Source organism: Podarcis vaucheri (genome assembly GCF_965113315.1).
Source record: "Podarcis vaucheri genome assembly, chromosome: 5".
In the NCBI taxonomy this organism is placed as follows: Eukaryota; Metazoa; Chordata; class Lepidosauria; order Squamata; family Lacertidae; genus Podarcis; species Podarcis vaucheri.
This window is the reverse complement of record NC_138763.1, coordinates 103,793,268-103,806,015: the sequence shown is the minus strand read 5'-3', so window position 1 is coordinate 103,806,015 and position 12,748 is coordinate 103,793,268. Positions and strand designations below refer to the sequence as shown.

At 41.0% G+C, this 12,748-nt stretch overlaps 1 protein-coding gene across 5 annotated transcripts in view; it reads right to left on the bottom strand.

Annotated features, from left to right (window-relative positions):
- Positions 1-12,748, bottom strand: part of LOC309532705 (uncharacterized protein) — a 187,706-nt gene that overhangs the window by 6,016 nt on the left and 168,942 nt on the right. The window lies entirely within an intron of this gene.

The window sequence follows — 12,748 nt, the reverse complement described above, 5'->3', positions numbered from 1 at the left end:
CAACTGCAGTAGGGATGCTGCTTTCCAGTGATTTCCATTTTTTAAAAAAGCTATTCTGTTGCTATGAAATGGAGTATGTGTGTCTTTAACTCACAGTATAAAGCTTTTATGTAGTTAAACCTTCATTAATGGAGTGAAACAAAGGCTTCAAAGTGTCAGAAAGCAAGCAGATCGCTGCTGCCATGGCGCTCAACAGCATGCTATTCTCAGTGTCAATTATTCATGATGCTTTTGCTGAGGGCTCTAATCTTACATAAGTGAAAGTAGCAAGGGAACCGTTACGACGATCAGCTAAGAAAAGCACGGAAAAATGGAAACTCGACTCAGAACTGAAGGTGCACTTTACTGCGCTACTTTTTACAGGATTTCCTGTTCAGAAGCTGCCCCCACAGAAGTGACTAACTTCTCTTTAATTTCAGTGGTCTTGAGGAGGGATGTGTGCACATAGTCCTGGTGATGGCACCAATCAACTGGCAAAGTAGAGGATGGTGATGGGAAGAAGACAATCCCAGCTCCAACCTCAAGCGCTGCTGCTGGTTTGCTAACCAGGGATGTGGCACACAGCCATGAAGATGGATTGGGTACCCGCCCCCAGTTACTAATAGAGAATATGCAGAATCAAAAAGAGCAGCTTCAAGAAAGAGGCCGTGACCCTCTTTGGTCTTCAGGAAAAGTCCTGGCCTTGAGGTCCCACATGCTGCTCTATGAGGCCTGCAGGAGATATGGGCACAGCCTCCTCACCAGCAACCCTGCCTCATCTTCCTGAACCGCCTTTCAAAAGAAGGTCTCCAGTGCTCAGAGTTTCCAGTATTTCCGGCTACACAAGTCAAACCCCTCCCCCCCTTAAAATCATGCCTTCTTGGATAATGTTTTTAAAGTTCATTTTTGAACTGTTACCCTTTGCTTTGTTTTTGATTGTGACTCCAAGTTCTTAAGCACCCACCCAGCTGGCATCAGAGAGGTGGATTCTCTGTGGCACCCACAGCCCTGCTGGTTCCAGCGGACTAGGGAAGTCAGTGGGCTTTGGCTCCCTCCGAGGCATGGTCCTACTCCTCTGCTGGCTACAGGAAGTGGGAACGCAGCCTGTGGTGGCCTCTGCTCGGCAGCACTTGGAGCGGGCACATTTGGAGCCTCTGCAGCGCCTCAATCCCCTCCCGCAAGGCAGTCCAGGGATTAGGACTGCTCTGCTCATAACTGGAAAGCCTCCTCCATTTTAATTTAGAGGGGGGAAACCCATAAATAGAATAAGCAGAAAAAGAAAAACTGCTACTGTTGTGTATACTGTTCTCCATCTATGCAGTTTTCTTTCCAACTATTTATACCCAATCACCGTATGCCAAACGTCATGGGTGCCTTAGCTGCATTGCAGGGGAGAAGACACCCTGGGGTGCCCTTCCAACTCTAGGATTCTAGGATTCTATGAAACTTTCTCTCTTCTAGTAACAATGATAATGAGTGCATGTTTTTATATGAACATTTATATGTTTTAGAAAAAAAGGATGCAAACTTCTTAGAATGGGCTGTTCTCTCTGTATCTGCCTCTGTCTCACTTTGTCTGTAAAGTGCTATATACCGTATTTTTTGCACCATAACACTCACTTTTTTCCTCCTAAAAAGTAAGGGGAAATGTCTGTGCGTGTTATGGAGGGAATGCCTACGGGTGGCATGCCTACGGATTTTCCTCCTCTAAAAACCACGTGCGTGTTATGGTCGAGTGCGTGTTATAGAGCAAAAAATACGGTACATTGTCTATGCTATATAAACAAACAAACAAACAAACAACAGTAAAATATTCATGCTTTTCCCACCTACAGCATAAATATAGTCAGAAAATTAAGATTCTATGATGTCCAGCAGGAAATTACAGAAATGTTTAGAGTTGCTTTCACTGTTCACACTTGTGGCAGTATATATGTCTGTTTTTTTGTAGATGATGGAAAGGAGAATTATTATCATTGTTATAATTATTTATTACATTTTCATACCGGCCTATACCTGTAGATCTCAGGGCAGTTTATAACATAAAATTATATTATACAAAGCACAAAATACTTAACAAAAACCAATATTCCCCCGCTTCCACAACACATGTAAAAGGGCATCAGATGATAATCACCCAAAGGTCTGGTTAAAGAGGAACGTCTTCACCTGGTGCCTACAGGACATTTACTTTCACTTGGCTTTTACATTTATTTGAAATTGTCAGGATTTTCTGGAAATTCCCTCCTGGACTTCTGCCATTTGAAAACTTGTAGTATGCATAACAGTAATGCAGTATTAATATAGAACATTTCAAGCAAAGCAAGCAAGTATAATTAGTCCTATGCCACAGTTGTTGAGGCAGAAGTAGAGTTAAAGCAGCTTGCCTTGGGCCAGCTAGAGAGTTCATAGCAGGGGGAGTCAAACTTTGGACTTCCCACCTAGCTCAGTCTTAGCCCATAAACTGCACGAAACCAACTAGTACAAAACTACTATGAGTAAAAACTTCTAGTCTAGAATATTAGTCCCGTAATAATTACAATAGTCAGAAATACCAGCACAACGACCACTAGGTGTCATAAAACAATCTTACAAACAAATGAGCAGCAATTAGCTGCTCAATGCACCAATGTGCTACATCAGCAAAAAAATGTTTTGACATGAAATCTGTTTAAACTTGTCCTGAGTCACGTGAATACACATGTACACACACACACACACACACTCTGACTCACAGCGTACTGGAGTAGCAGGCAAAGATCTGAAAACACCATCAAAAGTTTCTCTAGCCTACAACCATGTGCTCCCATACATGATTATGTGTACTAAAACCTGCTTTCCCTTCCATCCACGTTCAGGACACAATTGCTGGATTACACACCATATCAACATGCAATCTGAGCTGTCCAAGATCTACTCTAAATGCTAACTACAGTACCTTGAAGCTATAATAATAAAGCAATAATAATAGTTTTATTATTTCAACCCTGCCCTTCTAACTGGGTTGCCTCAGCCATTCTGTCGTTTTCAAAGGTCTCGGCATCTGCTACATCTGGAACTTCCTATCAGTCCTGGGCAGCATGGACAATAACAGTGAGGGATGATGGAGTCCAATAACTTATGGAAGGCATTGAATTGGCTATCCCCATACTACACTTTAAAAACTTTGATCAGAGGGGGCTCTTTTTTGAACCAAAATTTCAAGAGTATGTAGCTGAGAAGATCAATCAAATGGCTTGTCTCATCTCCAAAATACTGGGGTTGTCAAGTTTCTAATATATTGTATTATATTGTATTATACTGCTAGCACACAAAGAGTGCCTCAAAATCCCCAAACCAGTCAAAGATAGCCTCAAAGTAGAATCATACTGCCCAATCTCATTGATAAATCAAGACTACAAGATATTCACATCAATCTTGGCTAACCGCATAAAATTTACACAAATTAGTAGCCTCGGACCAGGCTGGCTTTCTCCCTGGCCGCAACATAAAAGGCCCCATTAGGAAATTACTGAACCTGATTAAACTTAGCAAAACAACCAAAACAACCAAACTCCCACTGATAGTTATGTCCTTGGACATCCTCAAAGCATTTGATTGTCTGGAATGGAAATAACTAATAGCAGTATTAGCCAACATGACATTTGGCCCCAACCGCCTACAAACCCTCAAACAAATTTACTCCCAAGCCTCAGCAAAATGCAGAATTAACAATATGGACTCCAATACCATAGCAATCCAAAGAGGCACAAAACAAAGATGCTCACTGCCCCCCTTCCTGTTCATCCTGGCCCTGGAACCCCTTGCAATCTGACTCTGGGCAGCCCCAGATATCAAGGGTGTGGAAATAAAAGGCAAACCCCATAAACTAAGTGATGGTCATGACACCAGACCTCACAACCACAGCAATCACTCTTCACAATGGTGTCACCCCCACAGGTGAACTTTGCAAAATCTGAGGCTATATGTTTCAACACCCTCCCTCATATCCAAAAAGAATTCACCTACATCATAAAAATAAAGCTCTGCTGTACCATATTCAGATACTCAGGGGTACAAATAACCAGAAACCTCAACAAACTATACCTCCACAACTACAATCCCCTGTGGCAAGAAATTAATAAATACCTGAAGTCCAACTTCACCCCCTCAGACTAAATAGTCATGATCAAAATGACCACCATCCCAAAATTAACTTACCTATTCCAAACCCTTTCAATTTGGATTTCCCCAACCCAACTCTGCTAATGGCAGAAAAAACTGCCAGGAATAAGCTCCAAATACCTGCACCTTCCCTCCTCAGAAGAAGGATGGGGGAATTCCCAATATAGGACTATACTACATTGCCAACCAAACGTGCCACATAATCCCATACATCCTAGAAGACGAAAGGAAACAGGGAGATAGACACAATCAAAAATACCCTCACCACACCATACCAACTCCTCTAAAACAAACTAAGGAAAATCCCCACAACACTAAAAGGTTCACACAGACCATGCTTAAAGCATGGAAGGAAAAAGGTGGAAAACTGTTCCAACCCCATCCCCATTAACCCTCCTGGACCACCACCCACTATTTGATCATGCAGCCCCAAACTTCCAGATGAAAACTTGGCAAGCCAAAGGTTTATATCGCCACAGACTTCTACAAAAATAATAAACCCATACCAGCACAATAAATACAAGACAAACTAGGGGACAACCAAACGTCCTGGCTAACCCACTGTCAACTGCATGCCTTCTTCAACAACCCAGCAGTAAAAACAGCAGCCACTAGGCCCTTGAAAACCTTCTGCTGACAGCAGAGGGACATGGCAAGGGGACTGTATCTACAATATAAAAAGCGCTGCTCCAGAATCCCACAAATCCCCTCAACTCAATCAAAAAACAATGACTGTGGTCTAAACCTCCCTTTATATCCATCTCAGCCAAAAGAAGGGAACTCACCTTGAAACTTATCTAACCTAACACCATATATGTTGGCGTTGATAACACTCAGGAACATCAAAAACATGCTGAAGAGGCTGTGCCTCTACAAGCACATGCATCCACTTGTCGTGGGATTGCCCCAAAATGCAACCCTTTTGGACATCAGTCCTATAAGAAGTCTGCAAAATAACTAAACAGGTATTAGAAGCCACCTCAGAACGAGATCTATTGAATATTTTCCAAGACAATAACACACACTCACACCACAAAGAGCTTATAACCTATCTACTCCCAGCAGCCAGGAGCATCATAGCCAGACACAGGAGTGAACATGAACCACTGGTACCAAATAGTATGGGAAACAGCTTAGTAGAAAAGCTAACCAGCAAACTGAAACTAACACAGGAGTAAAAAAGAGAGAGAGGATGACTTCACCCTGGTGTGGCTCCCCTTTCTTACACACACAGCCCAAGAGGACAGCAAGGAGAACCCCACTGACAGCATATGAATTGATATGGCTAACTTGACCCAACTAGCCCACCCCACCGGCAAACAGAACTCACTGCAGTCAACTATAGACAACTAACCATCCCCTGGGCATCCTAATCTCTCAATGCCAATGAAAACAAAGAAATGAATAGAAAGAGAACCGACCCATGTGACGCTGGCACAAAAACCTCGCACATGTACCATGTAAAAGAACAAAAGTTTATTACCCCCTTTCTCTCCCACCTTTGCTCTCTCTTCCCAACCCTCTTTTCCCCCAACCTTATACTGTATACAACCTCAAAGTCTCACATTGAATACAGCTGAACTGTTGAAAGAACTTCATGATCTGAAAATGGAGACGATATATGCACTTCTGTAACCCCACAAAATCTTTAATAAAAAACATTTTTAAAAGGAGTGCCTCAAAAATAAGATTATTCAAGCACATCCTGAAAATTAAGGCTTGTGCCATTAAAGTTAATTAAAGCACTGCCTTGCCCTAATGCAACAAATGCATTTAAAATGGCTTTCTGCAGGTAGGAAACTGATGGGAGAATGCACTGGAAAATGTGGAATGAGTGAACAACACAAAGGAAGACAAAGCCATTTTGGCATATAACTTGTACCTAAATTTTAAAAAATCACCATAAGCGATCTGAAAAGCAATTCAGGATGAATGCATAATAAGCAGGTTGTCTGGAGAAGCCCTAACACGCCTCCAAATGCTACATCAGTGTCTACAGCCCAACCGCATAAAAAGACATATTTGCTCCAGTCTTTCATTCAAAAACAGATCAGAAGGAATTGTATCAAGCATTTGGAAACCTACAATACCCATCCAGCAAAGTGAAGAGAAAGATTAACTAGGCCCGACTGGTATCTGCAAGCAACAGGACAACTGAAGTCTTTGTTCTTGGTGCAAACTTTGGTAATGAATATGACCTGTACCCCTCATATGACTGGCTGGGGAAATAAAATGCAGTAACATACAGGTCCTTTCAAAACAGTAGATCATAGTCACCAAGGAGAGTATTTAGAAAGCTATGCATGGTGAAATAATCTTGCAACTGTACTTTCATGCCTGAAGTCATAACTTTTTGTAGGAGTCCAGTAACACATCTGATAGTGCAGTTGCTTTCAGTATGTAGCTCCCCATATCTATCCCCCCCCCCATCCGTCATTCAAGCTGTACAGCACTGACAGTACTGTACTGCCTGACTATTTTCATTTGGGATGTTCTCATGCCCTGTGCTGCCTGTACCTGGGTACTTTCTGTCTCTTTTGAGGCAGAAATATCGGGTGCTGCTACTTGTATGACCCCCTTCATGTCGTGGCGAAGGGGCTTGAAGAACTCAAGAGAAGCTATGAGCCATGCCGAGCAGGGCACCCAAGATGGGCAGGTCAGAGTGGAGAGTTTGGACCAAAGGTGATCCACCTGGAGGAGGAACCGGCAAGCCACTCCAGTATCCCTGCCAAGAAAACTCCATGGACAAAGAGAACTCCATGGACAAAGACACTCAATATGACAGCAAGTTTGGAAAACTCAGCAGTGGCCAGAGGATTGGAGAAGATCAGTCTACATCCCAATCCCAAAGAAGGACAGTGCCAAAGAATGCTCCAACTACCGCACAATTGCACTCATCTCACACGCTAGCAAGGTTATGCTTAAAATTCTACAAGGCAGGCTTAAGCAGTATGTGGACTGAGAACTTCCAGAAGTGCAAGCTGGATTTTGAAGGGGCAGAGGAACCAGAGACCAAATTGCAAACATGAGCTGGATTATGGAGAAAGCTAGAGAGTTCCAGAAAGACATCTACTTCTGCTTCATTGACTATGCAAAAGCCTTTGACTGTGTCAAAGCAAACTATGGCAAGTTCTTAAAGAAATGGGAGTGCCTGATACCTCATCTGTCTCTTGAGAAATCTCTATGTGGGACAAGAAGCTACAGTTAGAACTGGATATGGAACAACTGATTGGTTCAAAATTGGGAAAGGAGTACGACAAGGCTGTATATTGTCTCCCTGCTTATTTAACTTATATGCAGAATTCATCATGCGAAAGGCTGGGCTGGATGAATCCGAAGCCGGAATTAAGATTGCAGGAAGAAATATCAACAACCTCAGATATGCAGATATGCAGATGACGCAACCATGTTGAAGCTGTATCAGTGGACCAGGAGGCTCCCCAAGCATGTCCTGACCATCTGTACCATCTGCCCATCATCATGTTCAGTGGCAAGACACCACCAGCCCCACAAGTGCATCTGACCCAGTCTACTGCACTTGCAAATCGTCTTCCAATTATGAGGAAGACTGAGTGCCACCATTGCCACCATTACTGCCTGTCTGGTAGGGCTGCTGGTTTTTAAAAGAGCTTTTCTAAGTTTTCCAGAGGTTTATAGAGGGTGTTTTCAGGCTTTGTCAATGGATGCTTCAATTATACACAATTTCACATATGTGAACAGTGCCTTGGAACGTAACCCCCACGTAAATTTAGGATTTGGTGGATGAGGAGTGCCTCACCTGCAGACAACCATGCAGATGGTTACATAGCTCATTTATTTAGAAATATCTCAATCCTTTCCTTATCTGGCATGGCTTTTTCATGGCACATTAGAAGAACTACCTTGCCCTGAACATGGCAACGTTCTAAAACTGTAGTCGTCCCTAAACCCTTCCAGGACCTCTCTAAAATTTAATCACACTGACCAATTTCATTATTTAATCATTATTATAAATTATTTATAGCACTTTTAGTTGACCTTTTAAAGCAAATACTGAGCTAATACATCTATCCTGTTTTTGCTGGCCTTGTCCTTCGCTGCCAAATCTCAAAACTCCATTGGGGAACTGCTAATACAATAGAAATCATTACAGGAAGACTCAAAAACCTAGATAGTTCTAAACATCTATAGGACCTTTGACTGTGTAGAGATGAATTACTCAGTTGGCATAACAAAAAAGAAGAGATTTAGCCAATATACTAGGTTATTGGAACAAATTCATGGAAAGGTAATTTTATTGTATTCTGCCCTGAGATCATTGTGATAAATATAAATATTTTATAAATATAAATTTTGTAAATATAAATATATAAACTATTCTAGATATAAACATTTTAAAGAAATATATGTATATAAAAATATGCATACCCCATAATTTTCCAATCACAGGTGAGACTGTAACTGCTAAAACAATTTTTTCTCAAAGAAATGTGTTGATACCCAGCAAATCTCATATCCTGTTTAAAACAAAAATAAGGTTTGGGAACCAGATGTAAGACTTATAATTGAAACCCTAGAAAAACGGCCTAAACACAGATAATCTACAGGATTTTCTATTTAGAGGATTAATATAATCTATGGCAATCACATTACAAAAATTAAGAAACATTAAAAATGGTTTCAACAGACTTTTAGACATGGAAAAGTATTATTATTTGGTAGCACAAGCCCAAAATTATTTAGTGTAGTTTGTCATATAGAAGGCAAATGATAGTTGCTATTTTGATAGTTGGCAAGTTTTGAGATTTCATATTTGACAACTGCAAAAAAAGATGGGTGGGATATAAACTCTCTGTTCGACTTCTGTTCTATGTCATATTTTGTCTCTAGTTGCAACTCAACTAGTTGCCTCTCCCCCACCTCCATATTTAAAGGCATTTGACAGATTGTGGAGATAATCCTTCTCATTCTCTGAGAGAAACGTAGACCGTCAAAAAGTGTTAACAATCACGGAGGACTCTCTGTTCAGTAAATGTATTGCACAAAGGACAAAATCTGAGCCTTCTGAAAGCATGTTGCTGGCAGGGGTCAAAGCTGAGCTTCAAGTTTGTCTGGAGTTATATAGGTCAGCCCCTGCTATACAGATGTCGCATGAACCTCATGTCTTTATGTGCCCAACTCTTCAGTTGCAAGTACTTGTCTGGGTGCCAGAACTTGGGATGGAGCAAGAAAGGGGGCTGGGTGAGGGTGGCAGAGTCTATGTCTTTGCAACCTTGTCTGTCAACTAAAACTAATATTGTTAGTAATTTCCATCCCTACCCAAGAAAAATCCTATCTGCCTTGACTGCACTTTTGCCAATGCCATTTTAAATAATAATTTCATCCTCTCAGCTTAACATTTTTCTAAACCCTTTTCTAAAGGCAACTAGAAACAATGCGTTTCTAGAGTGTGGTGCGGCTCAACCAGTCAGCGTGTGTATTGGACCTCCTAGATATGTGTTCCACTGAGGTGGTTCTCTACCCAGAGTAGGAATAACGTAGATTCCTGTTGTAGATCTGCTGATTTGGTCCTGCCTTCCCGGTTGATACAGGAGTGAGCACCTGTGTTGTCCATTCAGATTAGGATGTGAGACAGACACATGCTATGGAAGAAGTGTTCAGTGGCCAGATGAGCTGCCCAAAGTTTGAGTCAGTTGATGCTAGTAGGCCCCTGAAAGGGCTCACACAAGGTCTCACACAAGGCCTTATGGGGCTGCTAGGCCACATTATTACCCATCAGGGCTTCCAACTCTACGATTCTATGATTCTAACTCAGTTTGGATACCTAAGAGAATGAGTTCATGATGAGTTTCAGCACCTCTTTTTCTAGGAAAAAAACACTGTGGAAAGCTACCCCTCCCTTTGTCCACTAGGGACACAAATAAGCCCAACTGAGTGATGCTACATGGACAATCTCTGCCATATCAGGATTCCCAAATAATGTGATCGCTTCCAAGCATGTCCAGGGAAACACACTTAGAGGCGTTAGGCTTGAATATCAACAATTCTAAACCAAAGGGATTTCAAAATGCTTAGTTTGGGTTGGGTTGTGAAAAAGGCATGTAAGTAAAGAGAAGTGTGAACAATTACGTACCCTAGACTCTCCTAATGCTTACTAAGATTTCCTAAATAACCTAATATTCAGCTCAGGATTATGACACAATATTGCATAAAGTATTGAAAACTGAGAATACAAGCCAGTTTAAGTTAAAACATTTCAAAAACTCATGGATTCCAATGTGTATGCTTAAATATGTCACACTGAAATTAATGCAATTAAAAAACGCTCACTTGCAAGAGGTAGTTTGGGGACAATATAAACTTGTAGAGTTTAGAGTTAAGAGAGCAAATATATGTGTGTGCACATGCTTTAACTATGCTGGTACAGAATACAGAATAAAAAAGAGGCAGATTCCAGCCAAAAAATCTGTAATTTTACTGATTTCAGTTGGAGTCAAACATGTGCTAGATCATGTCTGAAATTATTCAACATTACCTTTCTTTAACAGTGAATATTAGCTTTAGTTTATTATTTCACATTTCTATCTATATCCCCAAAATGAAACCCCAACTCGACAACTGGATGCATGAGGTACAGGTGTGCACCAACTGCACAATTTGGTTTGGACTCTGATTTGGCACAGCCCAATTCAGTCTGAGGTACTTTATAGACAGCCTGAGTAGATTTAAGTCCAAATCCCAATCCAGAAGAATAAAACTCTTCTGTTATCCCCTTTTACAGCTATACAGATTAAAACAAAGAAACAAACAAGGAAACAAACAAAAACAAACAAACAAACAAACAAACAAACAAACAAACAAACAAACTGAACTCCCCCCCCCGATATAATTGGATAGAATTTGTAGGCACACCGACCCTTTCTGAGGTAATGAATCCTGCTGTATTTCAAAAGGATGGTTGCAGTGGTTTTCTTGTGAGAGCAGCCTTTTCCATGGAGTGATAAAAAAAGGATTAATGCCATTTCTCCTATTGTTTTGTTGCAATTTGTATGAAAATAGCACAAATATTTCTGCAAGTGCCCCTAAGCAAGAAACGTGACAAATATCAGAAGGACAGATGTGGGGCTGTTGTTCATTTTTGGGGTGCCTTTAAAGTTGATTTGGAGTGGGTAAAACTAAGAGGGATTCAGTTTCATACTTGTGTTTTCGTGGGAATGGCTTACGTTACATCTCTGCATTTACTACCAAATGTGCAATCCAAATATGCAATGTGCAACTCCCATTATTGCTAGAATGTGATATTAAAGGCAGTGTTCCTAATTATTTTTTTAGTCCAAGTCCTTCAGCTTGCAGCTCTTTATTAACACAGTGCATCAAAAAGATACTAAAAGATTATCTTTAGGATTAATGGAAATCGTTGTCACTCTTTTAGCTTGCTGGATAAATAATCTTACAGTCTGATGGTATGAACAACCAGATTATGAAAAGAACCCTTTTCATAATTATGTGACACAATTCTGAGGGCTTTTCCCTTTTCCTGCTGTGAGAAGCTTATGGATTTCCTTTTTGCCTGTTTGTTTGTTATAAGCCTAAAATGATATTTGAGAATGAATGAGTTTGGTCCCATAGAGTTTTAAATGAACATTTAATTGTTTAGTACCTCACTGAAATAATTTCTTCCCCGCATTAACTACATTGTCACTTCAGGTATGTACAAACACCACTGGGTTCATGTATAAAGCAAAACAAAACAAAACCTTGCATCTAATATATTTTGCAAGGGCATCATTCAGTGTTACCACTGAAATGTTGCCTAAAGCAAAATAAGAAGTGAAAAGTATAAGAAATTTCATGACGAAACTAAAAGTATTTCAGTACAATTACTAAAAATGTTCAGGGTGGATGGGTGAGGTTCTACTGGGTATCACCTGATTTAGCCTACCACGAAATTAAAAATGAAATTTTATTTTGCCAACAAATAGATTAAATCAGTAAGGCTAGCAATAATTTATTTGTGCAGCACTGCTTTTTGAAGCTTAAAAATAAAATTACCTCCTCTGACTTCATAGAAACATCCTACTAGATTGCACAAAAGTCAGAAGCTGTGTGTACAGCAGCTTACTCTAACCTGGGGCAATACAAATGTTTTGTGCTACTACAATTCCTGATTGCTGGTTATGCTGGCTGGGGCTGGTGCAAGTTGGAGTCCAACAGCATTTGGGAGCAAGGTACCGGATTGGGAGGGGCTAGTGTAAATTGGGAAGGGCTTGTGCTTCGACTTTGGGAGTCTCATGTTCTGTATGATTACGAACAGAAGACAGATCTCAGAAATGATAACCTCATTCAGGCATTTGGGGTCTTGGTTAAAAATTCATGCAAGGAAGGAAGCACACAGCTCTCAAGTGGCAACTGGCTGCTCCTGGACCCAGAGAGCACCCCGGTCCTGTAGAGTCTCCTGTGCAATGCAGAGCCTTGGGAAATCAGGGTTCCACATGACATGAGGAGCCTAACCAAGTAGAAGCAGGCTCTTCACGTCAAGAGCTGCTCCTGAACTCGTGGAAGGCAATGAGGGAATAGAGCTAGCATGCTCATGCTCACTCCTCCTTCCCTGTGTTTAACCAGGATG